This window comes from Ailuropoda melanoleuca, chromosome 19 (assembly GCF_002007445.2).
Source record: "Ailuropoda melanoleuca isolate Jingjing chromosome 19, ASM200744v2, whole genome shotgun sequence".
Taxonomy (NCBI): domain Eukaryota; kingdom Metazoa; phylum Chordata; class Mammalia; order Carnivora; family Ursidae; genus Ailuropoda; species Ailuropoda melanoleuca.
This window is the reverse complement of record NC_048236.1, coordinates 1204545-1230314: the sequence shown is the minus strand read 5'-3', so window position 1 is coordinate 1230314 and position 25770 is coordinate 1204545. Positions and strand designations below refer to the sequence as shown.

The 25770-nt window shown below is 43.1% G+C and overlaps 1 protein-coding gene across 14 annotated transcripts in view; it reads left to right on the top strand.

Moving 5' to 3' along the window:
* Window positions 1-25770, top strand: part of TRERF1 (transcriptional regulating factor 1) — a 221450-nt gene that overhangs the window by 89776 nt on the left and 105904 nt on the right. For 8 of the 14 annotated variants that reach the window (XM_034648035.1, XM_034648042.1, XM_034648041.1 and 5 more), the window contains exon 1: window positions 1731-1819. The exons of 5 other annotated variants lie outside the window; for them this stretch is intronic. The gene's annotated coding sequence lies outside the window, so the exon portion shown is untranslated. Of the gene's footprint in view, window positions 1-1178; window positions 1389-1730; window positions 1820-25770 lie in introns of those variants that run through there. One more of the 14 variants, XM_034648028.1, reaches the window with a different exon arrangement.

Genomic DNA, 25770 nt, shown 5'->3' with positions numbered 1-25770 from the left:
CCACACTTTTCATCTCTCTTATGTGACTCAAAGTTGATTGCTTCTGTTTCTTTTTTGTTGTGCTTGATTTTGATTTAATTTTTAAGCCATCATGTCTTGGGGTTCCGGTAAGAAACAGATGGTGCATTCAAATGGAGTCATCCAAAAGACTCCCCTGAAGGGACTGTTTATAGTGATGTAGNAAAAAATATAAACAAGTGTCAGGAGCTGATAAATGCTACAAAGAAAAATACAGTGGAGAAGGGGGATAGGAAGGGTGCTGGGGGGTGTCGGGGAAGGTCTCACTGAGAAAGTGACATTGTCACTGGAACCTGAAGAAAGTCAAGGACGCCCTGGGAGAAGAGCCTTCTGGGCAGAGGGAAGAGCAAGTGCAGAGGTCTTGAGGGAGGAGACTGCTTGGGATGTTTGAGGAAGCCATTCTAGCTAGAGGAAATTGGAGAAGGGCACAGTAGAAGAAAAGGTCAAGGAAGAGGCTGGGCCAGGTCATGTGGGCCCCGAAGGTCATTTCAAGGATTTTGTCTTTTATTTTGAGAGAGCTAAAACAAAGTAGGAGTCTTTTGAGCAGAAGAGTGATTTTTAAATGGTCACTGAGGCTGTTGTGGAGAGCATGGTGTATTAGCCAGGGCCGCCATAACAAAAGTACCACAGACTGGGTTGCTTAAATAACAGAAGTGTATTTTCTCATTGTTCTGGAGGCTGGAATTCCGAGATCAAGGTGTTGGCAGGGTCTCCCTCTCTCTGAAGGCGCTAGAGAAGGATTTGTTCCAGGCCCCCCTCCCAGCTTCTGAAAGCTGCCGGGCTTGTGGCTGCAGAACTCCAATCTTCACATAGTGGCGTACTCCCCATGTGAGTGCCTACTTCCCAATCCCCCCCCCTTTTTTTTTAAAGATTCTATTTGTTTATTTGACAGAGAGACAGCCAGCAAGAGAGGGAACACAAGCAGGGGGAGTGGGAGAGGAAGAAGCAGGCCCCCAGCGGAGGAGCCTGATGTGGGGCTCGATCCCAGGACTCCAGGATCACGCCCTGAGCCGAAGGCAGACGCTCAACGACTGAGCCACCCAGGCACCCCCCTAATTTCACCTTTTTATAAGGACACCAGTCATACTGGTTGGAGACCCACCCTACTCCAGGATGACCTCATCTCAACAGCTAATTACATCTGCAATAACCCTATTTCCAAATAAGGTCATATTCTGAGATACTGGGGGTTAGGACTTCAGTTGAGGAATTTGGGGGAGATGCAGTTCAACCCACAACACAATTCAATCCCCATAATAGGTGGATTCTAGAGAGGCAAATGAGGGTGGAAGTAGGGAGACTAGTGAGGAAGTCACTGCAATAACACAAGGAAAAAAGCTGCTGGCTTGGACCAAAGTGGTGGTGTGGAGGTGAGTGAGAAGGTGAGTCTGCATGTATTTTGAAGAATCAGCTGACATCATTCACTGGTTGGTGGACTGGATGTGGAGTGTGAGGGAAAGAGGGGAGTCACAGTGACTCCTGCGTTTCAGGCCTGAGGAACTAGAATGGCATTGGGTGTCTTTCTCTCCTACATTCTCTTCTTCCTCGGGGACCTTCCTCAGCAGCCTTTGCAGGGGCCTCCTCCTGGGCCGGTTCGTTCACTGTTGGATTCTGCAGGGCTCCATCCTTGGCTGCTTCTCCAGTCTCTCCCGATCGATAGGATCTTTCCCATGTTGAAGCCAAATATCCTGAATGTGCTTTTTGGGTCACTCCTACAGGCCCTGGCTCTGGCGGTTGCTGAAGGAGGAAGACATGGAAGCAGGACGACCCTGAACAATTAAGCCTCTTAATCCTGAATCAGGTATCTGCGCTGAAATGTTTTGTGATGAAGGGGTCCTTGAAAGCATTCCTTGGATATCTGTGGAACAGAAAATGTCCCGAGAAGGGAAGGAAGGCTGCTGTGCGCCTAGACAGCCATAAATTTCTGGAAAAGTTTCTTTGGGAAATAGTCGGTGATCGTGAATTCACATACTCGCATTCGGCATTACTCGGAATGGGGCTGAGGGCATTGCGCCTTGTCTCTCTTGACTTTGCAGAGTTGTGAACAGTGAAGGAGCCAAAGGACGTTCATGGATAGTAGCTCTAGATGTCTTCAGGGGGAATTAGACCTCTCTGGAGAATGGTAGTACGGAAGGATGTTCTGAGAAACCCCCCCGAGCCTGGAAGACGCAGATTCTTGGACCAACGAGCCTTTGAGCTGGACCTGGGACATTTCTAATGTTTTTGTTTTTGTTTTTAATCAGCTCTAGCCCTGTGTTCTCTTCCAGGCTCAGTTTGTCCCTCTAGAAAGTGGGCACTTAGCTGGGATTCCCCTGCCAGGTCCCACACAGAAGTTGTCTGAAGGGTCAATAAGTTTGTGTATAAACAGATTTTTTTTTTTTTAAATGTTTAAACCCTGGCATAGCAAGGGATGGCTGCTTTCCACAATTCTCAGTGACAGCGGGGAAAGGAGGGTGGTGGGTGTCTAATTTGATTCTCTTGGTATGTGCAGGTGGTTTTTCTTGGCAGGGTCCACACTTTTCATCTCTCTTATGTGACTCAAAGTTGATTGCTTCTGTTTCTTTTTTGTTGTGCTTGATTTTGATTTAATTTTTAAGCCATCATGTCTTGGGGTTCCGGTAAGAAACAGATGGTGCATTCAAATGGAGTCATCCAAAAGACTCCCCTGAAGGGACTGTTTATAGTGATGTAGGCAGGGTTAAGAGAACCGAGCACAGGATGTGGAAGTATCCTGGGGCTAGTGGTATCAGGGAGCTGTTACCATGCCTAGTCCTGAAAGAAAGAGGGAGGGAGTGGTTATTAGAACTGGAAAGAGAAGCTCCATGGAAAGGCTCTCTCTGGTAGAAGGATGCAGTCAACCTTCAGCAGCCCAGCTGGGAAAGAGCCAAGAGAATAAATATCCTCATAGAACTCCCTTGTCAGTTCTCCTGTCTCCTGATGGTGCCTCCCATCAGGCACACTCAGCCAGAAGGTAGAAGGCAGGGAACCATACTGATGCTGCCCACTGAGATCAGACCCCCGGGGGGGGGCACAGAGCTGACTGCAGAAGGGGGGATGTAGGGGTGCAAGTGGAAAATAGCTGACCAAACAAGAGATGCAGATCGCTTGGGTTATATTGCAAACGATGTTTCTATCCAAAGAGGGGTTTTTGTCTGGTGGAGTAAGTGAAACTTTGCATTATTAGGTCAGCTACATGGAACTGTTGGCTGTGAGGGCTGGGTGGAGCAACAAAAATCCTCTAGTTAAACGTAATTCTTTTTACAGCTGGGAAGACCCAGGAAAGTCAAGTGACTTGCCCAAGGCCACTTATGAATTCTTGAAAGCATTCCTTGAAAACCTGTTACATTTTAAGAAGACCAACACAAAACCACTTGAAACAGTTAAACAGTGTCAAGTAAAATCTAAGCACATGCAGGAGAAAGCTGTGAATTAGTGCTTTTTTCTCTCATTTATCTCATTTGGATCTTCTGGGGTTGTGACCATCACAAAACCCAACTCAAAGGGGCTCCCACAGCACAGGGAATTAATTAGTCGGCTTGTGTAATCTGCAAAGCTCAGGGATGGGGTGGACTGACTGCGTTGTGGATGTGAAATAGCCCAACATGACATCAGCCATCAAGTTTCTTTCCATCTCTCTATCACTCTTCCATGATGTCAGCTCATTCTCAGGGAGGCAGAATGGCCGCAGAAGTTCCTGGGCTCATAGTGGCATCCCTTTGGCCAGAAGGAAAAAAGCTTCCCTCTGCCAGTAGCTCCTTAAAAGTCTGAGAAAGTATCTTTCCCAGAATTCCATCCCTGCAGGCCAACCCTGGCATTTCATTGGCGGGAATTAAGCCACATGCTCATTCCTCAGCCAATCCCAGTAGTCAGGTAAAAGCCGTCTGTTGATTGGCAGGGATGGGAGGTTTTTTCTGATTGGTCTATCCCTCTCCTGGGAAAGTGCATAAGCTTTTTCTAAAGCACCAGGAGTGAGAGGAGAGAAGAGGGGGACAGAACTGAGTATTGCCGGGGGAGAAGGGAAATGGGTACCGGGAGAGTGGCCCATGACATCCACTATACTGTATCGTCTGTAGAAACCTTACTGATTTCGAAGTAACAGTGAGAGGAAACCTGGTTTTAACTAGTGCAAGTCTGAATCTTAAAGTATTTACGGTAGCATAGTTTAGACAGAACCTGTTGGAAGGCTTGCAGTTAGCACCTGCTTTGCAGTATGTCTGAAAACATAGGCTCTTCTAGTAGGTTAACCATGCTTTCTACAATTCTGCTTAACTTCGCATATGCTTATTCAACCTTTTTATAGCCAGAGTAAACACTGAATTCAAATTCTGGGTTGGTGGAGATTAAATTACATGAATGAGTCTCCTCATTTAAACCTTATCTATAAAATGGGAGTAAGAATAGCACTTTATAGGTTTGTTGTAAGGATTAACTGAGGTAATACAAGTAATGTGCCCAGTGTCCCAGTAGCTGGCCCAATAAATGTTACCTTTATTAACATCCTATATCTCAAAATGCTGTCACATTTATGTGTTTCTGTGCACATTTAATCTAGGAAATTAACTCTCTTCACAACGAATATGTTATTTATCACTGATTAGTTAGAGATGAGTTAAATAAAGGTATTAAAAAATTTAGTGTTTCTGAATTTTTCTTCACCGGAACGGTTTTTATTTTAGAATTCATTTTGGGGGAAATCTAAAAAGAGAAAATTTTAGGTAGCATATAGTTAAGTTAAAGGTAGATGGAATCCCTGGGAAAAAAGGGGACTTTCATTTTACAGTCACTTATTAATGTATTCTTAGTTGAAAAGTTTTATAAGTAGTTGAAGGCCTGTTATGACGTATCCCAGCTGATTTTCTTGTCTTTGTTCTCAGTATGTAGGCTCTGGAGGGGGCAAGTGACCCTCCTCAGCTTTGGCTTCCCAAACCAACCACACCGTTGGGCTTTTCTGGTTGGATGGATTTTAGGATCACTTGGATTGGATGAGATGCCGCAGTAGCAAGAAGCTAGTCTTGGGCATTTCAGTTGAATTTTAACTGACAAAATGCTGTGAATTGTTCTCTAAAGCCTTTAGTACCATAAGGCTGACCTCTCAGAATCTCAGCAGGGTGAGGTGTCTTGATTTGGGGGTTCCCAGATTAGTGTACCTTCAAGCTTTAGCACCTGTGTTTCAAAACCAGGAGGAGATAACTTGGTAGTGAGGGGTGGATAGGGTGCAGTGAGGGCCCTGCAGATAGAGGAAAGACTTCCAGAACAACCCGGAACTTATGGACCACAAGTTTATAGACCTTAAAACTTTTCATACCCTCTCCCCTGCATATTGACTACAATTAGTCTTAAATTTTCTGTAGGTTGTTTGTTGGCCCTGATGAAGGTCACCATTGTGATAACTAGATGAGAACTAGTGATAACTAGATGATTGACCCTAAATTCCTTGGTTCAGACAAGTGGTTCTCATACATACATCACTTGGATGAGGAAACTGTCAAAAAAACATTGGGAGGGATTGGCCTAGGGCTACCAACTTCTTATTTTGCCGTCCTTAGTGGAAGGATGTTTTGAAATAACTAACATCTGTTACCACAGTTATCATACAAGAAAGGAGCATTTTTTTTTCTGATATCACCTATAAAAACTACATTATATTTGGGCCCTGTGCTGTAATCTATGGGTAGCAAGTGTTGGGAGATGGGGAGTTACTTACTTAATGTGCCATGTAGGGAGAAAATCCTACTTTTTTGAAGATTCTCTTAGAGCCTAGGAGTTCTCTTAAGTCATGTCTTTTTCTGGCTTAAAGGAGGAGAAATTCACTTGAACACAAGTCTTGATGAATCCAGTTCATTTTATAAAGAAGAAACTGTTCACTCTCAAGTCATTAACCTAATATTGTTAGTGTAATTTTCTACCAGTAGAAAGAAAATCTTTCTTTCAATACTAAGTAGTTCAGATTAAAAGGTATATCAGCAGTTTTTCTTTTTCCACAATTTAACCCTAAAAATGATAAGTCTGTTCAGTTGTATTTGGCCTTCAATTGTGTGGTATATGCCTCTATGTGTGGGAAAGCACACACACGGACACGCACACTCACACTCACACAGAAGGAGGAAGGGAGGGAGAGAAAGAGAGAACTTAATTTGGTGAAAAGCCCCAGAAAGGAAAGGGTGCTTGTGAGAAAATTGGTGTGTGCCTCAGTCAGTCGCTGGTAAGCGTTAGTACTTGTAGTAACAATTGCATCTTGGAGCTGCCAAAAGAGTATGACTTTTTAAGATGTCTTTTGGAGTCATTAGAAAACCCCAAACATACACCCAACCACCCCTGGCATCCAAAACAGTAATAAAACATTCCTCATTCTGCTTCACTTCACATGCCTGCTTGGCTTTGCCACAAACATGTTTTGCCTTCCAGCCAGGGATTAAGCTTCTGTGTGAGGCCATGACTGGTGTGAAAGCAGCTCCTCTGTGATTGTTGCGGGGGAGAACAAACTGCCTGCGTGCCTGTGTGAAATCCTGAATGGAATTATGGAATCGTAGTGCCAAAGAGGGTTTTGATGTCCATGCCTTCCCGCCAGGCTGTTTGAACGCTCATCCTCTTGACTGACGAAAGGTGACCTAATCCTAATGTGTCGTTGACCTCTAACATTTCATGGATCCTCTGTGAACAAGGACAGGAACTAAGATGTGTCTTTCTCAAGAAAAAGCAGACCGTTCTGCAACACACCACATATGCAGTTAGTGCCCTGTTCACAGCCTCGTTCTTGGGCACCGTGTCCTGTGTATATTCTCACATATGCTCCTACAGCACGGCCCTTGCCTGTTCTAGTAGACACTCCATCTTTATTCAGACTCCTTAACACTTGTTTCTATTCAGGTATCTCTCTCTCTACGTAGTTACAGCTCAGTGTTCTTTTGGACTGACATTACCACAACCCTCTTGCTTTAGTCAGCTTCGGCTGCCATAACAAAATACCACAGACTGGGTGGCTTAAAATAGAAATTTATTTCTCACAGTTCTGAAGGCTGGGAAGTCTAAGATCACTGTGTTGGCAAGGCAGGTTTCATTCTGAGACCTCTTAATGTTGGCTTGTAGGCGGCCGCCATCTTGCTGTGTGCTTACTTGACCTCTTCTTTGTGCCCTTGCCAAAAAAGGAAGCTCTGGACACTCTTCTTCTTACAGGGACACTAATCCCATCAGGGGGCTCCACCTTTGTGATTCATCTTAACCAAGTTGATTCCTCCTAATACTATCAGATTGGGGGCTAGGATTTCAAGTATTAATTTGGGTTGGAGCAGGGTAGGGGGTACAAACCGACACAAGCTTTCTGTCCATAATGTTTCTGAATCTTTATTTGTGGCTCCCTTGAATGCTTGCAGGGTCGTTGGTCCAGGAGCCCTGCAGTAAGTAGAGAAAGCTTTAGTATTATTGCTGTGGAACAGGTATGGTGTCCCACAGGTGGCTTGGTGGATTACAAAATTGGAAGACCTTTACCACAGAATTCCAGGTGACCTAGGTAGACTGGTGATCTCCTTTTCTTTCCAGAGCTTGGGTTTCCTGGATCCAAATGTCAGTGGTGAGGTTGTGGATGCCAAATTTGGTCAGCCTCAGTAAAGTGTGGATATGTCAGCATTCAGTATTCCCTGACCACCATCTATAGCCTCCCTTCTGGGCCTCTAAAAAGGAGACTCTTAGAATGAAAGCCTGGGAAAATGGGTTATTTCTTAGCATGTTATCCTCTTGGGCATTTACTTCCTTTTCATGGGGAAAGGAAGGCAGTAAATTATACTAAAACTGTTCCCTGTTACATTAGAGATCAATATCTTAGAGTGTCATTTGGAATATACACAAACATGGTAACGTCCACGTGGACACAGGTGTGGGTGGTTGCCCATACACACACACAAGCACAAACTTGTGCCAGGTGCAATATTTTAAAATATCAAAAGGCCTTTGAAAGTTCTTTTAAACTTTCAAGGAACAAGATAATTTCTGTGTTATGTAAACTGTTCCAGGATTTAGCAAAAAGATGGAAAATGTCCAGATTCTTTTTTCAAGCAAACATGACCCTGATAACAAATCTGGCAAGCCCCCAAAGGGAGGCTGTATACCAGTCTCTCTCAGGAATGTAAAAATTTTAGATAAAATTCTAGTGAGTAGATTTCAACAATGGGGTATGTGAATGTTCCACCAAACCCCAGTAGGTTATGGAATGCAGGCATGGCTTCATATACATAGATTTTAATTTGATTCACATAAATTATTTAAGTAAAAATATGTAATAATCTCATTAATTCCAAAAAACGTTCAGTCAATTCAACTTCTAATTTTTACAAACCGCTTAAAAACAAGTATATAAAATGACCATTCCTTCATATGAGAAGGAAGATTGGGTTCATACAGCCGACTTTCATTATACTTTTGGGGGGCCCCAATAAAGGCATTTTTGGATATGCCTGAGATCAAAACAGAAAGCCAATATAGAAAGTTATGAAAGTATTAACTTTAGAGAATAAATATTGTAAAGAAAAGGATAAAATTATCATTACAGATTGCTTAGTTGTAGATCAAGAAAACTTAAAGCGATTACTTCTAGATGGTGAGGTAAAAACTAAGGATTTGGAGGGGCATGTGGGTGGCTCTCTAGGTTAAGCATCCGATTCTTGATTTCGGCTCCGGTCATGATCTCAGGGTCTTGAGATCAAGCCCCGTGTTAGGCTTCACGCTCAGTGTGGCGTCTGCTTGAGAGTCTCTCTCTTCCTTTCCCACTGCCCTTACCCCCACTTCTCTCTCACATGCTCTCTCTGTAAAATAAATAAATAAATAAAATCTTAAAAAAACAAAAAAACAAAAGAAAAAGCTAAGCTAATGATTTGGATACTTCTGAAATCAGCTCATGAGTCTAATGCCATTCCTCTCAAAGTCCCATCAGGATTTTTAAAATTTGACAAGATGGTTATCAGTCTATGTGGAAAAATAAGTAGATGAGAACCTCAGGGGAATTCTGGAAATGGCTGTAAGAGAAGGGAGTTAGATCTCTTGGCTATTACAATATATAGCACTACCACATATTAAAGTGCACAATGAAGTCTTTGTAATTAAAACACTGTGATGCCAGCATAAGAGGAGGAAGCAGGTAAGTGAACCAGGACAGTTCAAAAGCAGACCCTCTCATAAATAATTTGATAAATCATAAAGAAGTCATCAGAAATCAGCAGGGAGGGAAAGATTATTCAATAAATAATTTTGATGCATAGTTAGCAGTTTGGAAAAAATCATTCTGACTTCACCAAAATGAATTACATATTGATTAAACAATTAAATGCAAAATGTAGAGGTATAGGAAAGCTATAGAATTGAATATTGCTTAGAAACAAAAGAAAAACACTCAAACAGGAAAAGAATAGTCAGTCAAACTACAGAAAAAAAATCAATTTCTTCATGTAAAAAACCAGTGGGAAAAGATCTGCAGTAACGTGACGGAATTAGTATCTTTATTTTGTGACATGCTCAAACAAATTAAAAAAAGCCTAATTAAAAAAATTAAAACCTTGTTGGAACAGTTGAATAGATGATTACATATAGTACCATACAAATATATGGAAAATGGTCAACTTTGTAATAAGAGATATGTAGATTAAAACATCAGCAAAGGGGCGCCTGGGTAGTACAGCGGTTAAGCATCTGCCTTCGGCTCAGGGTGTGATCCCGGCATTCTGGGATCGAGCCCCACATCAGGCTCCTCTGCTATGAGCCTGCTTTCTTCCTCTCCCACTCCCCCTGCTTGTGTTCCCTCTCTCTCTGGCTGTCTCTATCTCTGTCGAATAAATAAATAAAATCTTAAAAAAAAAATAAATAAAACATCAGCAAAATACTATTTTAAAATTTTAGCCAAAGAATGCATCTTTAATGGTAATGCCCATTTCTGGTGGTATTCAATATTGTGAAATGGTTATATAACATATTAAAGAGACATATTATTTATTCATACATTTTGATCCGGTAATACCACTTTTGTGAACCATCTTCCCACATCCCCTCCTTGAAGGAAATAATGCATGATACTTAATAAGCTATTTAGACAAAGATACTCCCTGATGCATTATTTACAAAGTAGACACACACGCAAAAAAAATTAATGTCCAACTGTTGGATAACTATAAAATAAAATAGTTCTTCTCTCAGCATAATACTGGACTATAATTAACAATTATTTTGAAGATACGTAGTAATGTGACATGATAGTTATAATTTTACATATAGAAATTGCAATATAAATTGTAGTGTAGTTTCCCTATAGAATACAGCTATATAGCTGTGCAATTAAATTGAATGAACCATAGCTTCCTATGACAACAGAGAAGGATCTCAGGAACACAACTGTTAAGTTAAAGAGCAGTTGTGTTTGTTTCCCTCGCCTCAGGAGACCTGTTTAGAAAAAAGTTGCTATGGCTGATGTCACATACGTTACTGCCTGTATGTATTCCTATGGAATTTTTATGGTTTCAGGTCTCACTTTTAGGTCTTTAATCCACTTTAAATTTATTTTTGTGTAGAATGTAATAAGGTAGTCTAATTCCTTGAGTTTGCATGTTGCTGTCCAGTTTTCCCAGCACCATTTCTTGAAGAGACTGTCTTTTTCCCATTGGATATTCTTTCCTGTTTTGTTGAAGAGTAATTGACCATGTAGTTGTGGGTTCATTTCTGGGTTTTCTGTTCTGTGACATGGATGGAGCTAGGCAGTATAATGCTAAGTGAAATAAGTCAGTCAGAGAAAGACAAATACCATATAATTTCAGTCATATGTGGAATTTAAGGAAAAACACAAACGAGCCAAGGGAAAAAAAAAAGAGAAATCAAGAAACAGACTCAACGAGAGATAATAAACTCATGGTTACCAGAGGGGAGGTGGTTAGGAGGATGGGTTAAATAGGTGATGGGGATGAAGGAGGGCACATACCATGATGAGCACAGGTGACATATGGAATTGTTAAATCACTATATTGTATCCCTGAAACTAATATATGTAGTATGTTAACTAACTGGAATTAAAATGAAAACATAAAATTAAAAAGGCAAGTTGCAGAATAGCAACTTGATCCCACTTAAAGTTCAGATACATGCAAAATTAGTGATAAAATGTTTAGACATCCACATGCATGTGGCAAACCCTATAAGAACAAGTGAGCATAGACAAAAATTCAGGCTAGTAGTGGGCGGAGAGAAGAGGATGAGGGAGGGAGCCCATGGGAGCTATCAAGGGGATGGTAAAGTTCTCTTTCTCAAGCCAGACTAGGGACATGGTGTATATATTATTGCTGTTTTTAAATTTGAAAAAAATTTAAATTTATTTTCTAAAGGTTTTATTTATTTATTTGAGAGAGATCAACCACAAATAGGGGGAAGGGCAAAGGGAGAGGGACAAGTAGGCTCCCCTCTGAGCAGGGAGCCCGCCACGGGGCTCAATCCCAGGACCCTGGGATCATGACCCAAGCAGAAGGCAGACACTTAACCAACTGAGCTACCCAGGCATCCCCTTACTGCTCTTTTTTTTATACCTTAACATAAACTACAAGTATTTTTAATGTATTTAGTGTTGATTTAATAAGAGTATTAAAACCCATATTCACTGATTACAATTATGTATAAAATCTGTATCCCTAATAAAGATGGTAAGAAAGCATATAGGTAACAGTGACTGTGTTAGAGGAGTGAAAGTATGGATGCTTTGGTCTTTCATTTTCTCGCATTTCCAAATTTTCATTTACAGTCATACTTGCTTCACTGCCCTTCAATTTATTGCACTTGCAGCGTTTTGTGACAGCCCTGTGTTGAGGGGGGTCTGTTGGTGCCAGTTTTTCAACAGCATTTGCTTACTTTGTGTGTCTGTGTCACCTTTGGGTATTTCTCACAGTACTTCAGACTCGCTTATTACTGTTTATATTTGTTATGGCGATCTGTGGTCGGTGTTCTTTGATGTTACTTTTGGAGCCTGAGCAGGTGACTGAATTTCTCCTGTCTCGTGATCAAACTTTAATAGATGAGGAGTTGCTTCCTGTGGATGAGCAAAGAAAGTGGGTTCTTGAGATGGAACCTACACCTGGTGAAGATGCTGTGAAGATCGTTGAAATGACAGCAAAGGACTGAGAATATTATGTAAACATAGTTGATAAAGCAGCAGCAGGGTGTGAGAGGATTAAGTCCAGTTTTGAAAGAAGTGCTACTGTGGGTAAAATGCTGTCAAACAGCATCACATGCTACAGAGAAATCATTCTGAAAGGAAGAGCCAAATGATGCAGCAAATGTCACTGTTGTCTTAGTTTAAGAAACTGCCACAGCCACCCCAATCCTTAGCCACCACCACCCTGATCAGTCAGCAGCCATCAACACGGAGGCAGGGCCCTCCACCAGCAAAAAGATTATGATTCACTGAAAGCTCAGATGATGGTCTGCATTTTTAACAATAAAGTATTTTATTTTATTTTTTAAAAGATTATTTATTTGAGGGGGGTAGGGGCAGAGGGAGAGAGAGAGAGTCTTTTAAGCAGACTCCATACTGAGTGTGGAGCCCGATGTGGGGCTTGATCTCACAACCCCAAGATCATGACCCCGAGATCAGGACCTGAGCTGAAACCAAGAGCGGGATGCTCAACTGACCGACCGTGCCACCCAGGTGCCCCAGCAATAAAGTATTTAAATTAAGTTATGTATAGTATTTTTTTAGACATAATGCTATTGAACATTTAATGGACTACAGTATAGTATAAACAAAACTTTTATATGTACTGAGAAACCAAAAATTCATTTGAAGCACTTTATTGCTACGTTCACTTTATTGCAATGATCTGGAACTGAACCCACAATATCTCTGGGGTATGCCTCTATGTGCTTACGTTACATTTTTTTAAAAAGAAAAGAAAATTGAAGAAGACTTCTGCAATTATAGGATGACTTAAGCTTCCGTTGGAGTGTGTGCCATTGCTCAGAGAGTGATAGATTTCACCACTGAAGCAGAAGGGGAGATGGATTGATTGATTGATTTTAAGGATTTTATTTATTTATTTGAGAGAGCACACAGCGGCGGGGGGGGTGCAGAGGGAGAAGCAGATTCCCCACTGACCAGAGAGTCCCCAACAGGGCTCAATCCCAGGACCCCAGGATCATGACCTGAGCCGAAGGCAGATGCTTAACTGACTGAGCCACCCAGGTGCTCCAACGTGGATTTAAAATGTAAAAGGAATGCATTTGCAAAAATAAGTGCATCCATGAATAGTCACCAAGCATCCTTCTTGTGTGAGAAAGCCTTGACCTAGCCTGTATTCTGAAAAAAATCTCTTGGATACTGGGTTTATTGCATTGCTGACATGGATGAATTAGAAAGGCTGGCATTTCTTTGGGTTCCTTTAGAACATTTTTTAGCTTACTATTTTATTTGGTTACAAAAATAATAACAATGATTTTAGATAGTCTTACAAAAATTTAATGGAACCTGAAGTCAAGCAGACACTAGAACTAAACCTCAGTTGAAGGAAAATACAGGGGATAGAGGAACATGTTAAAAGACACAATGAGGATGCAATCAGGAAGTTCTTGGAACATATGACCCATATGTTGTTCACAAATAAAATGGCATGGAAAAAGAGAGGCAGCACCATGTAATAAATTTTAAAAGACTCGAGAGACAACATATCAACCAAATACCAATGCAAATCTTGTTTGGATCCTGATTTAAACAAATGAACTGTGAAAAGGTGTTTATGAGACAATTGGGAAAATTGGAACACTGATTGGATATTTGATACTGCAAAATTATCAATTTTTAAATGTGACAATTTTATTTATGGTTATGTTTTAAAGATATGTGCTATAGTGTTTATGAACCAATATAATATCAGATACTCTAAAACAATCCAGTGGTGAGTTTGAGTGTATTAAATATAAAAAGTCCGTATGTTGAGGGTTATTTATGGTTGAATGATAGATCCAGGATTTATGTTAAAATAATCCAGGTATAGGGGCCATAGTGGGGTATAGATGAAACAAGGTCAGCCATGTATGAAAATTGAAGCTGAGCAGTGAGTACATATATTCTTGCTACTTTTGTATATATGTTTAGAATTTTTCATAATAAAATATAGATAAGAGTAATACATAGTCACAGCTGAAAATGTATAAAGTATAGAAAAATATAAAGAAGGAAATGAAATTCACCCACATTCCCACCCCCTGGAGATAACTACTGTCAATATTTTTATAAGAATCCTTCCATACTCTTTCCTTATGCATTTACAATATATACTTTTTTTTTTTTTAAGATTTTATTTATTTATTTGACAGAGATAGAGACAGCCAGCGAGAGAGGGAACACAAGGGGGGAGTGGGAGAGGAAGAAGCAGGCTCCCAGCGGAGGAGCCTGATGTGGGGCTCGATCCCATAACGCCAGAATCACGCCCTGAGCCGAAGGCAGACGCCCAACTGCTCTGCCACCCAGGAGCCCCTACAATATATACTTTTATACATACACACCTTTAAACAAGAAATTGTGCTCCCTATATTGTTTTGTATCCTGCTTCTTATATTGTGGACACTGTTGCTTTAGTATATTTAGATCTTCCTCATAACTTAATATTATTAAGTTATGTGTATTCTAATACGGGAAAACACACACACATGCCATAATTTATTGATCTAACCAGCCCTTTACAAATGGATATCTAAGTTGTTTCTTTTTTTTTCCTCTTCAAACAATTCTGCATACTCATTTCTTCTGAGAAATATCTAGAAATCCAAGAGTTTTTAAGGCTTTTTTCCTCTATTGTGGCAGACTACTTGTTGGACATATAATACCATTTTGAACTTCCTCCTGTAGCACACATGATTATCCATTTCATCATAATCTCAATAACATTGGGTGCTATAGTCACAATATTTTAAATGTTTGTCACTCTGACAGAGGGATAAAGAATATTTTATTTTAATTTGCATTTTTAAAATTATTAGTGAGTTGAAAATCTTTCTATGTGTACATCAGTATTTCTTATTTTATGACTAGGTGTTTATATCTTTCCCCCCAATTATTGTATTTATCCCCCCACTTAACTGATTCATAAGGGCTCTTTACATATTAAAGGACACTAATATTTCATATATTGTATAAATTGCAATTTTTCTCCCTAGTTTGTTGTCATTTAACCTTATGTCATTTTTGAGCAATCATTTGCCTGGAATTATTTTAGTAGATTTTTAAAGGTTGTAAGTCTAGATTTTTTTTCCCTTTGAGCCTTTGTAATTTTCTACATTTTTATTTTTGTAATCTTATTCAATAGTTTACTGAAGAGTTTCATTATATAGCATTGCACTCTAAAGTTTGCTTTTTTATTTTAATATCTTTATTGGTTATTAAATAAGATGTTTATGGTGGAAAGGATATGTTTTTATTTTCCTTTAGTTTTATTTAATTAATTAATTTATTTATTTTAAATATTTTATTTATTTATTTGTCAGAGAGAGAGAGAGAGAGCACAAGCAGGGGGAGCGGCAGGCAGAGGGAGATGGAGAAGCAGGCTTCCCACTGAGCAAGGAGCCCGATGTGGGGCTCGATCCCAGAACCTGGGATCGTGACCTGGGCCAAAGGCAGATGCTTAACCAACTGAGCCACCCAGGTACCCCAAGAATACATTTTTAAAAAATTTACCTGTAACTCGTCTGTCATACAGTGCATTGGGTAAAATTTGGTAATTTACCTTTCAGTAATTCTTCTGTATTTGTATAGTAGTTAAAGTAACACTTGCTGATGAAAGAGTTAAAACTCCAAATTATAACTTGACATAGTAGAAGTGTATTTCTTAATCCAGCATAGGTGCTTCTGATTGGTGGTCAGCCCTCCAATGAGTGAGTCAGTGGCCCAGGGTCCTTCCATCTCATGATTCTTCCATTCTCGAGGGCTTTGGGGTCCTCTGCATCTAGTTGGCCATTGGAGGAAGAGAGCATGGAGAAGACATGTCACTTACTAACCACCTCAGCTTGAAAGTGCTTCCTGTCACTTCAGCTTATAGTCCATTGGTGGGAATAGTCACATGGATATACCTAAGTAGAAGGGATACTGGGAAATGTAGTCCCTGGCAGAGTGACAGCTTTCCAGTGAAAACCCTACACTCTGGAAAGAGCATGAATATTTGTTGTACGTTTAGCTGAATCTGCCACCATTTGTTATATTTATAATGTATCTGATACATATTTTCTTTACAAAATGGAATCATCCTGTCAAGAGTTTTCAATTTTAGCATCACTTTTTAAAGATTTTATTTATTTATTTATTTGGGAGAGAGAGTGCACGAGGGGAAGGAGAGGCAGAGGGAGGAGAAGCAGACTCCCCACTGAGCAGGCAGCCTGACATGGCGCTCAGTCCCAGGACCCTGAGATCATGACCTGAGCTGAAGGCAGACGCTTAACCAACAGAGCCACCCAGCTGCCCCCATAGCATCATTTTGTGAACTTTTGTGTATTTGAATCTTTTTCAAAAACAAGAGTTTTAATGTCTACATTTTATTCCTTGTTTTGATATATCATAATTGATTTAGCCACTTTTCTATTATGGTACAGTTAGGTTTTCCTAGATTTTTATTGTTCTGAATAGTGCTGCTATAAATGTTCTTATGCGTAAATAATCCTCTGATTATTTCCTCAGGGAAAATTCTTGGGAATGAACTTGCTTAATGTTGAGGCTGGTGATGCATATTACCAGATGGCCCTTCAGAAATGTGGACTTATTTACACTCTTATCAGTCGTGTCTGAGGATTCTTCTTTCAGAGCACTCTTGACTACCATGGGCATTAGAGTTGTTTCGGTTTTTGCCAGTTCGATTGTTGAACAAGGTACTGCACGGTTTTAATTTGTAAGCTTTCCTTACAGTACCTTTGAACATTTTTTCAAGAGACCATCAGTATCTGTGTGTGTGTGAATTGCCTCTTTGCATCCATTTCCATTTTTATTTTGAAGTGTTCCATCTTCTTTTCAATCATTTATAAGAGATTTTTATGCAGTGTTTATTAAGTTGTCATGTTACAAATATTTTTATCTAGCTTCTCCTTTCCTTGATTTTGCTCTGTGACCTAATTTTTTAAGATTAAACTCTACAGTTGGAACCCCCATGTGTGCTATCATACACACTGAACCTGCCTGGTTAGCAGTACTTCTGAGATTAATAACATCTTTAAAAAGCAAAGCAGATTCTTTTTTCTGACACATCATAGGGTTTGAATGTTCTTACTGTGAAATTTTAGTTATCTTGAAGTGAGTGAGTTTAAAGTTGTCATCGAGAAAACGGACTCAAGAAGGAGGAGTTGGGGCACTGGTTTTTTCCCCCATGGAGATAGTGAGATTGCCCTCTTTATCTTCCCAGGATAGTTAAGAGCAGCAGGGGGACAGGTCGACGGTATCGGAAGGACTCCCTGGTTTTAGCTAAGTGAGTAGCCGTAGGGTCTCAGAGGCCCTCTGGCTGTTTTTCATGTTAGAGCATATTAACAACACACGTGGTAGAATGGCAGTTGCCAAAGTAGGGGTCAGGGAGCTGAGTGGGAGTCTCAGCTCTGCCACTGACTGTGACCCTCAGCAAGTCACTTGTCCACTGGAGTCCTCAGTTTCCTCATCAGCAGGCCTTGCGAGGTTGTTGTAGGCGATGTTTTGGATGTGTGATCTCCCGGGCCGTGCGGTGGAGTTTTGCATGAGTCCTCGTTGACATTCACCACCAGTTCTGACCCGTGTCAGGTGCGTGTGTGGGGAGCAGGAAGAAGGTTAGTCCCTTTGGTCTCCTGAGTGATTTATGAAAGAAATCAATCCCATATGTATCTGTTCCAGCTATAATGTGATCTAAATGTGATATTCACCTAATAAGATTAGATGAATCTAATATGGTTTTCCTCTAAAACACAAATATCGTGCCACTTTTAATTGTAATAGCCAAATTAAATTACTCATCCCAAATTAGATTTCCAGCAAACTTAATTTGAACATGAGCTCAGTACTGCAGGCCCTGAGTAATTTTTTAAGATATAAAATAAATCAGTAGGATACTGGTATTGTTCCTCTGGGCTCTTCGGTGGTTACCATGAAAGAGAGTAGGTGAACATCTGGAGGAAGCTTGCAGAAACAGAGCTGAGAAGAAGCTCCGATCCGTCAGCTTATTGTGGAGAGTTCCTTCCGCCTCCACCACTTCTACTCTCACTGGTCTTGGAAGACAGGAAGCAAATGAATTACTGGCAGGCCCAGGACTCACTTGAGTCTTCTTGCTTATGATTGCCTTTCTTCGTTTTGTCCCTTGCCTGAGCCCTTCCATGTCTTCCCAGCTCAGGAGGACACTTGGTAGGAAGTGTTCCCTGGGTAGTTTATGGAACCATGGGGTTTGGTGAGGGACTAGAGACATTTATAACGTTGCATTAGCCATAGTTTCTTTCCTTTTGTTAGGTGACAGATTAACTGAAAACCAACCCAGACTGGTTTCAGTCTAGGACTAGAAGCTGGCATCAGGTGAGGCTTTATCCAGGGCCTCAAATGAAGTGCCCAGGACCCAGTGTGTCTCCTTCAATGTTGGTTCCTTCCCCGGGGATGATCTCCCTTCCCAGCCTCAGAGTGGTATCCCACAGCTTCCCGGTCAGCCTGTTTCCTTGTTCTCATCAAGTAGGAGGAAGGATCCTTAATGGAGCAACCAAAGGTGTAGAATTGAGTCCAGGTGCCCCTGGTTGGCTTAATTTGGATCTTCTTGTACTGTATGAGTACCATGTGGAGGGCATGGGACAGATTGACTGCCTGGAAGATTCAGGGGACTGTTAGACAAGTCGATGGGGTAGTGAAGTCAGGGAGGTACCTCCATGACACATTATGTAGATCCGTCTGCTTTTCTGAGCGCTGTACGCCTACGTTCTCTCCTTTGACGTGTAAATGACCCTAAGAGGTTGGTGGGGTCTGGTCACAGATAAGGAGGTGAAGTTCACCATGGGATCGGCTTACCCAAGGCCTTGTCAATGACAGAACAAGGACCAGACTCCTTGTCTAACGAGTCTTCCGTTTCTTTTCACTGTATCACGCCTTCTTTCTACCGATCCCTCTCACCAGCCCCTCCTTCCCACTCCCCCAACACCCTCACAGGGCTCTTCATTAAATAGACAGTCAGTCAATAGTTGTTAACTTGTTATTGACTGACTGGTGTACCATCAGACCAAATGTGACCTTTCTGCTCATACTTTGTGAATATCATTATAGCAAAAACCAATGTGGTCGATGCTCAGTCATTAATTTGTAGATCGTTCCTGATAATTCAGTTTTTCTTTCCCTGAATTATGGGGTTCTTCTAGGATGGAGTTTGGATGGCTTGAGCATAGACGTACAGAAAGGAGCCAAGTGTAGTGTGTGTGTGTGTGTGTGTGAGTGTGTGTGTGCGCTCGTGTGCGCACGAACGTGTCTGCATGCATGAAAGTATGTACACGGACCTGCAGTTACAAAATTAAGTATGTTTCAGTTCAGCTGAAATTAGATTTGATGCCTGTCTTTTCATTTAAATGTAACTTACGTTTGTGAAAGTTACTATTGGCAAGGTCCTCGTTTGCTTAACCGAAAGACCTGTGAATAGGTGTGCCACTTAGAAACATTTTTAGGAGTAACTATACATTTGCTTTTCCTTTTTGAGAAAAATGACAGGTACCTATTGGCTTCTCGCTGCCTGGAAAACCCTTCCCTATCAATATTTCATCTCTGATTTTACTTCCACTTCCTCTGGGCAGCTTTATGGACCTTCTCCAGCTGTTTCTCTTGGTGCTGAAGGTCTGCACTCTACAGTTAGCACCTCACCCTGTGTTCTGGGATACACTAATTGTTTCGTAGGTATGGGTTTTATCTCTGTGATCATTTGGTTAACTATTTGAGGTCAGTGCTCGGCCTTACCACTTTGTGTGTGTGTGTGTGTGTGTGTGTGTGTGTGTGTGTGTGTGTGTGTGTGTAACCCTCCTTAGCACTTACCTCCATGCTAAAGTGAAGTGGGCGATCATCATATCCCAGCTTCAGTGCCCGGGATAGTTGCTCTTCCTGCACGCTCCCAAATCGCCCTCATTGTCCCTACAGTGGTTTGTGCAGTCGTCTGGTTATTGTCTCTATTCCTCCAGTATAGGTCTCGGCACATTTTAACCACAAAGGAAATATGTGTTCACTAATTAAATGATTCTCGCCTTCTCTCTACCACCCCCTTTCCACCCCACTCCCCATCCCCCCCAAACCGTATGTTTCTGGAGGGCAGAGGCTGTATCTTATAGTTCTTTGTGCTCTTTATAGTCCCTCAGGGTGTCTGTCCGTCCTGAGTGCTCAGTAAACTCTTGTGGAAATGAATGGATTTCGTGGGTGGGCAGAAGCCATGGATCAGTACCCTCTCGCAACCTGCCTTGGGGAGACACAGATGGGAACTGAAGCTCTGAGAGGGAAGAGAGTGACAGAGACTGGATGGGGATGGTTTCGAGAGCTGGGTGTGCCCACCCCTCCTTCTTCTGATTTCCAGGTACAGATAAGGCACTTCCCTAATGGCAGGGTGCTGTGTCCTGCCCTGGCGGGTGGCTGGTGAGCTCAATGCCTGAGAGAGAAACAGTTGAGTAAAGGATAGTGGCTGTAATTCTAGCTTTTATTTCAACAACAGTAAAGAGTTTTCTACCTGAGCCCTTCAGAAATCTTCATGGTGGAGTTGAGAGGACCCAAGCCAGGAAGGGCACACGGTCATCTCCCTGCATTGACATCTTCATCCTTCCCATTGCCCTAGGGGGTGATGGTGAACAAGGACAGACCCACAAAGGAGGGGGCAGAGAGCACCAAGGGGTCAACACCCCCTTAGCATCCCTGAGTGGTATTGATACCACTGGGTGGACCAGCTCATCCTGGTTTGCCTGGGACTGTCCCAGTTTCAATACTGAAAGTCCTGAGTCCCAGGACACCCCTCTATTATTTGTTCAGCAAGTCAGTTGGTCATTTTACATGCCACTTGCTCCCTTCCCTGCCCTGGCCAGCTCTTTCCCTATTTCTTTTCCCTTCACAAGGTCCTTGATTGGGCCTGTTTCTTCCTCTCCTCTTGCCTTCGTCACTGCTTCTTCCCTTGCTCTTTAATGCTAAGCCCCAAGCCCTGCTTGCATTTCTGCTATTAGAGGCCCTTCCAGACCAGCGTTCTGAATCTCTGTGGGTTGACCAGAGTCCTTGGGGCTAGATATCCTTGCAGGTGTGCTGCCTTCTCCTCCTCTCTGGTTCTGCCTGGTTCCTAAACTCAACCAAGGTGTGGAAGCTCCTGTCACAGGAAACTCCTCACTGAGGGAGGCTCTCTGCACACGTGTGACGCCTGGAAGGAGGGCAGGGGAAGTGGCAGCGCAGGCGTCGCTGTGCCCGCAGCAGCACCGCGTTGTGCGATCCGAGGCCCACCTCCCTCGTCCCAGCCCCAGCCCTCAGCTCCTGTCCCCTGGGCGCCCTGTGGCCTCCAGCGCTCGGCTCTCTTCTCCGAAGCCGCTTGCCCACATTTACCTCTCTGTTCTCAGAACTCTTAGTACCCATCTAGTGCCGCTCCATTCAGTGAGTCTGATTGTTTTCTTCCGCGTTTCTCACGTGTTACTTCTTCCTTGAAGGCAGGCGTCTTATCTTGCTTCCTTTCCTTCCACCTCACGGCACTTGCCCGGTGCTGGGCCCACAGCTGGCCCTGGCGTGGTGTACGTAGGNCTCTTCTCCGAAGCCGCTTGCCCACATTTACCTCTCTGTTCTCAGAACTCTTAGTACCCATCTAGTGCCGCTCCATTCAGTGAGTCTGATTGTTTTCTTCCGCGTTTCTCGCGTGTTACTTCTTCCTTGAAGGCAGGCGTCTTATCTTGCTTCCTTTCCTTCCACCTCACGGCACCTGGCCCGGTGCTGGGCCCACAGCTGGCCCTGGCGTGGTGTACGTAGGGTTGTGGAGGGCACCTCGGTGATTCGTGGGTGACAGAGGACGTGTAAGTCCGTAGGTTGGTTCTCTGGGAGCGGCTGAATGCAGAGTATGTGGGTACCGTGGAGGAGGAGGAAGGCGGGACTGCAGACTGGCCGGAGCCAGGCCCAGGGTCCTGGGTGGAATTCCGTGATCCCGACTTCCTCTGGAACACTGGCGCAGGAGAATGAGGCCGCTTGAATGTGAAGCGAATTTTCAGTTGCAGAATACTTCACTTTATATATTAGGTTTGCTTTACGGTTTCTGGAACATTCGAATANGGTTGTGGAGGGCACCTCGGTGATTCGTGGGTGACAGAGGACGTGTAAGTCCGTAGGTTGGTTCTCTGGGAGCAGCTGAATGCAGAGTATGTGGGTACCGTGGAGGAGGAGGAAGGCGGGACTGCAGACTGGCCGGAGCCAGGCCCAGGGTCCTGGGTGGAATTCCGTGATCCCGACTTCCTCTGGAACACTGGCGCAGGAGAATGAGGCGGCTTGAATGTGAAGCGAATTTTCGGTTGCAGAATACTTCACTTTATATATTAGGTTTGCTTTACGGTTTCTGGAACATTCGAATGTAATTTAAAAATAATCACAGAGGATTAAATAATTCTGAGACTGCTTTACAGAGGCAGTAAAGTGGGTTTGATTTTTATAGAGTTTTCCTTTTTTGATTCATTCCCTTTTTGGAGGAGTTCTGAAGGAAGTGCTATGTGCTGTCCCAGACCCCATAGACCGAATTCTGGTATTTGTCTTAGCATTGCTGATCCATGAGTGGAAATGCAGCTCTGGCCCCCCACTGGAGGGTGGGTATTTCAAGCTTTCTCTGGTCCTAACCTCTGGCTTGGGTCTCCCCTAACCAGCTTCATGCTTCTGCTGTGTGTGTGTGTGTACACACAGTATTTGCTTTCCAACGTAAGTAGCTTTAAAAATTTCTAGGAATAATATATGGTCCTGGTAAAACATTTAGTAGGAAGTTAAAGCTGTCTTTATGTTTTAGAAAGAACCACAATGAACATTTTCACATGTATCTTTCTTGATTCTTTTTTGTGTACTCACACATGTGTTCAGACATGCACACATACACACTGGTATATTTACACAGATGGGATCATTTTTTTTAAAAAGATTTTATTTATTCANGTGGGGCTATAATGTTCAGTGCAGCACGAGCCGCTAAGATGCCTACGGGGTTAGGTCTGCAGTTGTGGCTGGAGGGCAACCACTGTCAGAGCTTTAGGGGTGTTGGGCAGAGCCACTCAGATCCTCATGGTAGGAAATACAGACATGAGCATCCGTGCATTTTCCTGTTTCTCATTACCAATAACAGTGATTGCCATTGTGGAANAGAAATCTTCATGGTGGAGTTGAGAGGACCCAAGCCAGGAAGGGCACACGGTCATCTCCCTGCATTGACATCTTCATCCTTCCCATTGCCCTAGGGGGTGATGGTGAACAAGGACAGACCCACAAAGGAGGGGGCAGAGAGCACCAAGGGGTCAACACCCCCTTAGCATCCCTGAGTGGTATTGATACCACTGGGTGGACCAGCTCATCCTGGTTTGCCTGGGACTGTCCCAGTTTCAATACTGAAAGTCCTGAGTCCCAGGACACCCCTCTATTATTTGTTCAGCAAGTCAGTTGGTCATTTTACATGCCACTTGCTCCCTTCCCTGCCCTGGCCAGCTCTTTCCCTATTTCTTTTCCCTTCACAAGGTCCTTGATTGGGCCTGTTTCTTCCTCTCCTCTTGCCTTCGTCACTGCTTCTTCCCTTGCTCTTTAATGCTAAGCCCCAAGCCCTGCTTGCATTTCTGCTATTAGAGGCCCTTCCAGACCAGCGTTCTGAATCTCTGTGGGTTGACCAGAGTCCTTGGGGCTAGACATCCTTGCAGGTGTGCTGCCTTCTCCTCCTCTCTGGTTCTGCCTGGTTCCTAAACTCAACCAAGGTGTGGAAGCTCCTGTCACAGGAAACTCCTCACTGAGGGAGGCTCTCTGCACACGTGTGACGCCTGGAAGGAGGGCAGGGGAAGTGGCAGCGCAGGCGTCGCTGTGCCCGCAGCAGCACCGCGTTGTGCGATCCGAGGCCCACCTCCCTCGTCCCAGCCCCAGCCCTCAGCTCCTGTCCCCTGGGCGCCCTGTGGCCTCCAGCGCTCGGCTCTCTTCTCCGAAGCCGCTTGCCCACATTTACCTCTCTGTTCTCAGAACTCTTAGTACCCATCTAGTGCCGCTCCATTCAGTGAGTCTGATTGTTTTCTTCCGCGTTTCTCACGTGTTACTTCTTCCTTGAAGGCAGGCGTCTTATCTTGCTTCCTTTCCTTCCACCTCACGGCACTTGCCCGGTGCTGGGCCCACAGCTGGCCCTGGCGTGGTGTACGTAGGGTTGTGGAGGGCACCTCGGTGATTCGTGGGTGACAGAGGACGTGTAAGTCCGTAGGTTGGTTCTCTGGGAGCGGCTGAATGCAGAGTATGTGGGTACCGTGGAGGAGGAGGAAGGCGGGACTGCAGACTGGCCGGAGCCAGGCCCAGGGTCCTGGGTGGAATTCCGTGATCCCGACTTCCTCTGGAACACTGGCGCAGGAGAATGAGGCGGCTTGAATGTGAAGCGAATTTTCGGTTGCAGAATACTTCACTTTATATATTAGGTTTGCTTTACGGTTTCTGGAACATTCGAATGTAATTTAAAAATAATCACAGAGGATTAAATAATTCTGAGACTGCTTTACAGAGGCAGTAAAGTGGGTTTGATTTTTATAGAGTTTTCCTTTTTTGATTCATTCCCTTTTTGGAGGAGTTCTGAAGGAAGTGCTATGTGCTGTCCCAGACCTCATAGACCGAATTCTGGTATTTGTCTTAGCATTGCTGATCCATGAGTGGAAATGCAGCTCTGGCCCCCCACTGGAGGGTGGGTATTTCAAGCTTTCTCTGGTCCTAACCTCTGGCTTGGGTCTCCCCTAACCAGCTTCATGCTTCTGCTGTGTGTGTGTGTGTACACACAGTATTTGCTTTCCAACGTAAGTAGCTTTAAAAATTTCTAGGAATAATATATGGTCCTGGTAAAACATTTAGTAGGAAGTTAAAGCTGTCTTTATGTTTTAGAAAGAACCACAATGAACATTTTCACATGTATCTTTCTTGATTCTTTTTTGTGTACTCACACATGTGTTCAGACATGCACACATACACACTGGTATATTTACACAGATGGGATCATTTTTTTTAAAAAGATTTTATTTATTCAACAGAGATAGAGACAGCCAGCGAGAGAGGGAACACAAGCAGGGGGAGTGGGAGAGGAAGAAGCAGGCTCATAGCAGAGGAGCCTGATGTGGGGCTCCATCCCATAACGCCGGGATCACGCCCTGAGCCGAAGGCAGACGCTACCGCTGTGCCAGCCAGGCGCCCCAGATGGGATCATTTTATATAAAATTTAGGAACCTGATTTCTTTTACTTAACAGTATCTTAAGGACATTTTCTCTGTGTCTGTGAAGATTAATTTATCATTCGTTCAGCAAACACCAAGTGCCTCCCATGTGTCCAGCAGGATACAGAGTATCGGGGATGTAACACTGAACAGAAAGAATAAAACTCCCTGCCCTTGGGAAACCTACAGTCTAGTTGGGGTAACTGGTGATAACCAATTATACAATATGTGGTAGGATAGAAGGTGATACATGTTATGGGGGAAAAATGAGATAAGGAAGGGGAGTGGGAGAGGGGGACTAACATGCGTTTTGCAGTTTTAAACAGGGTGGTCTGGTGATGGAGAGGCTTGGACTCAAAGTGGGGCTAT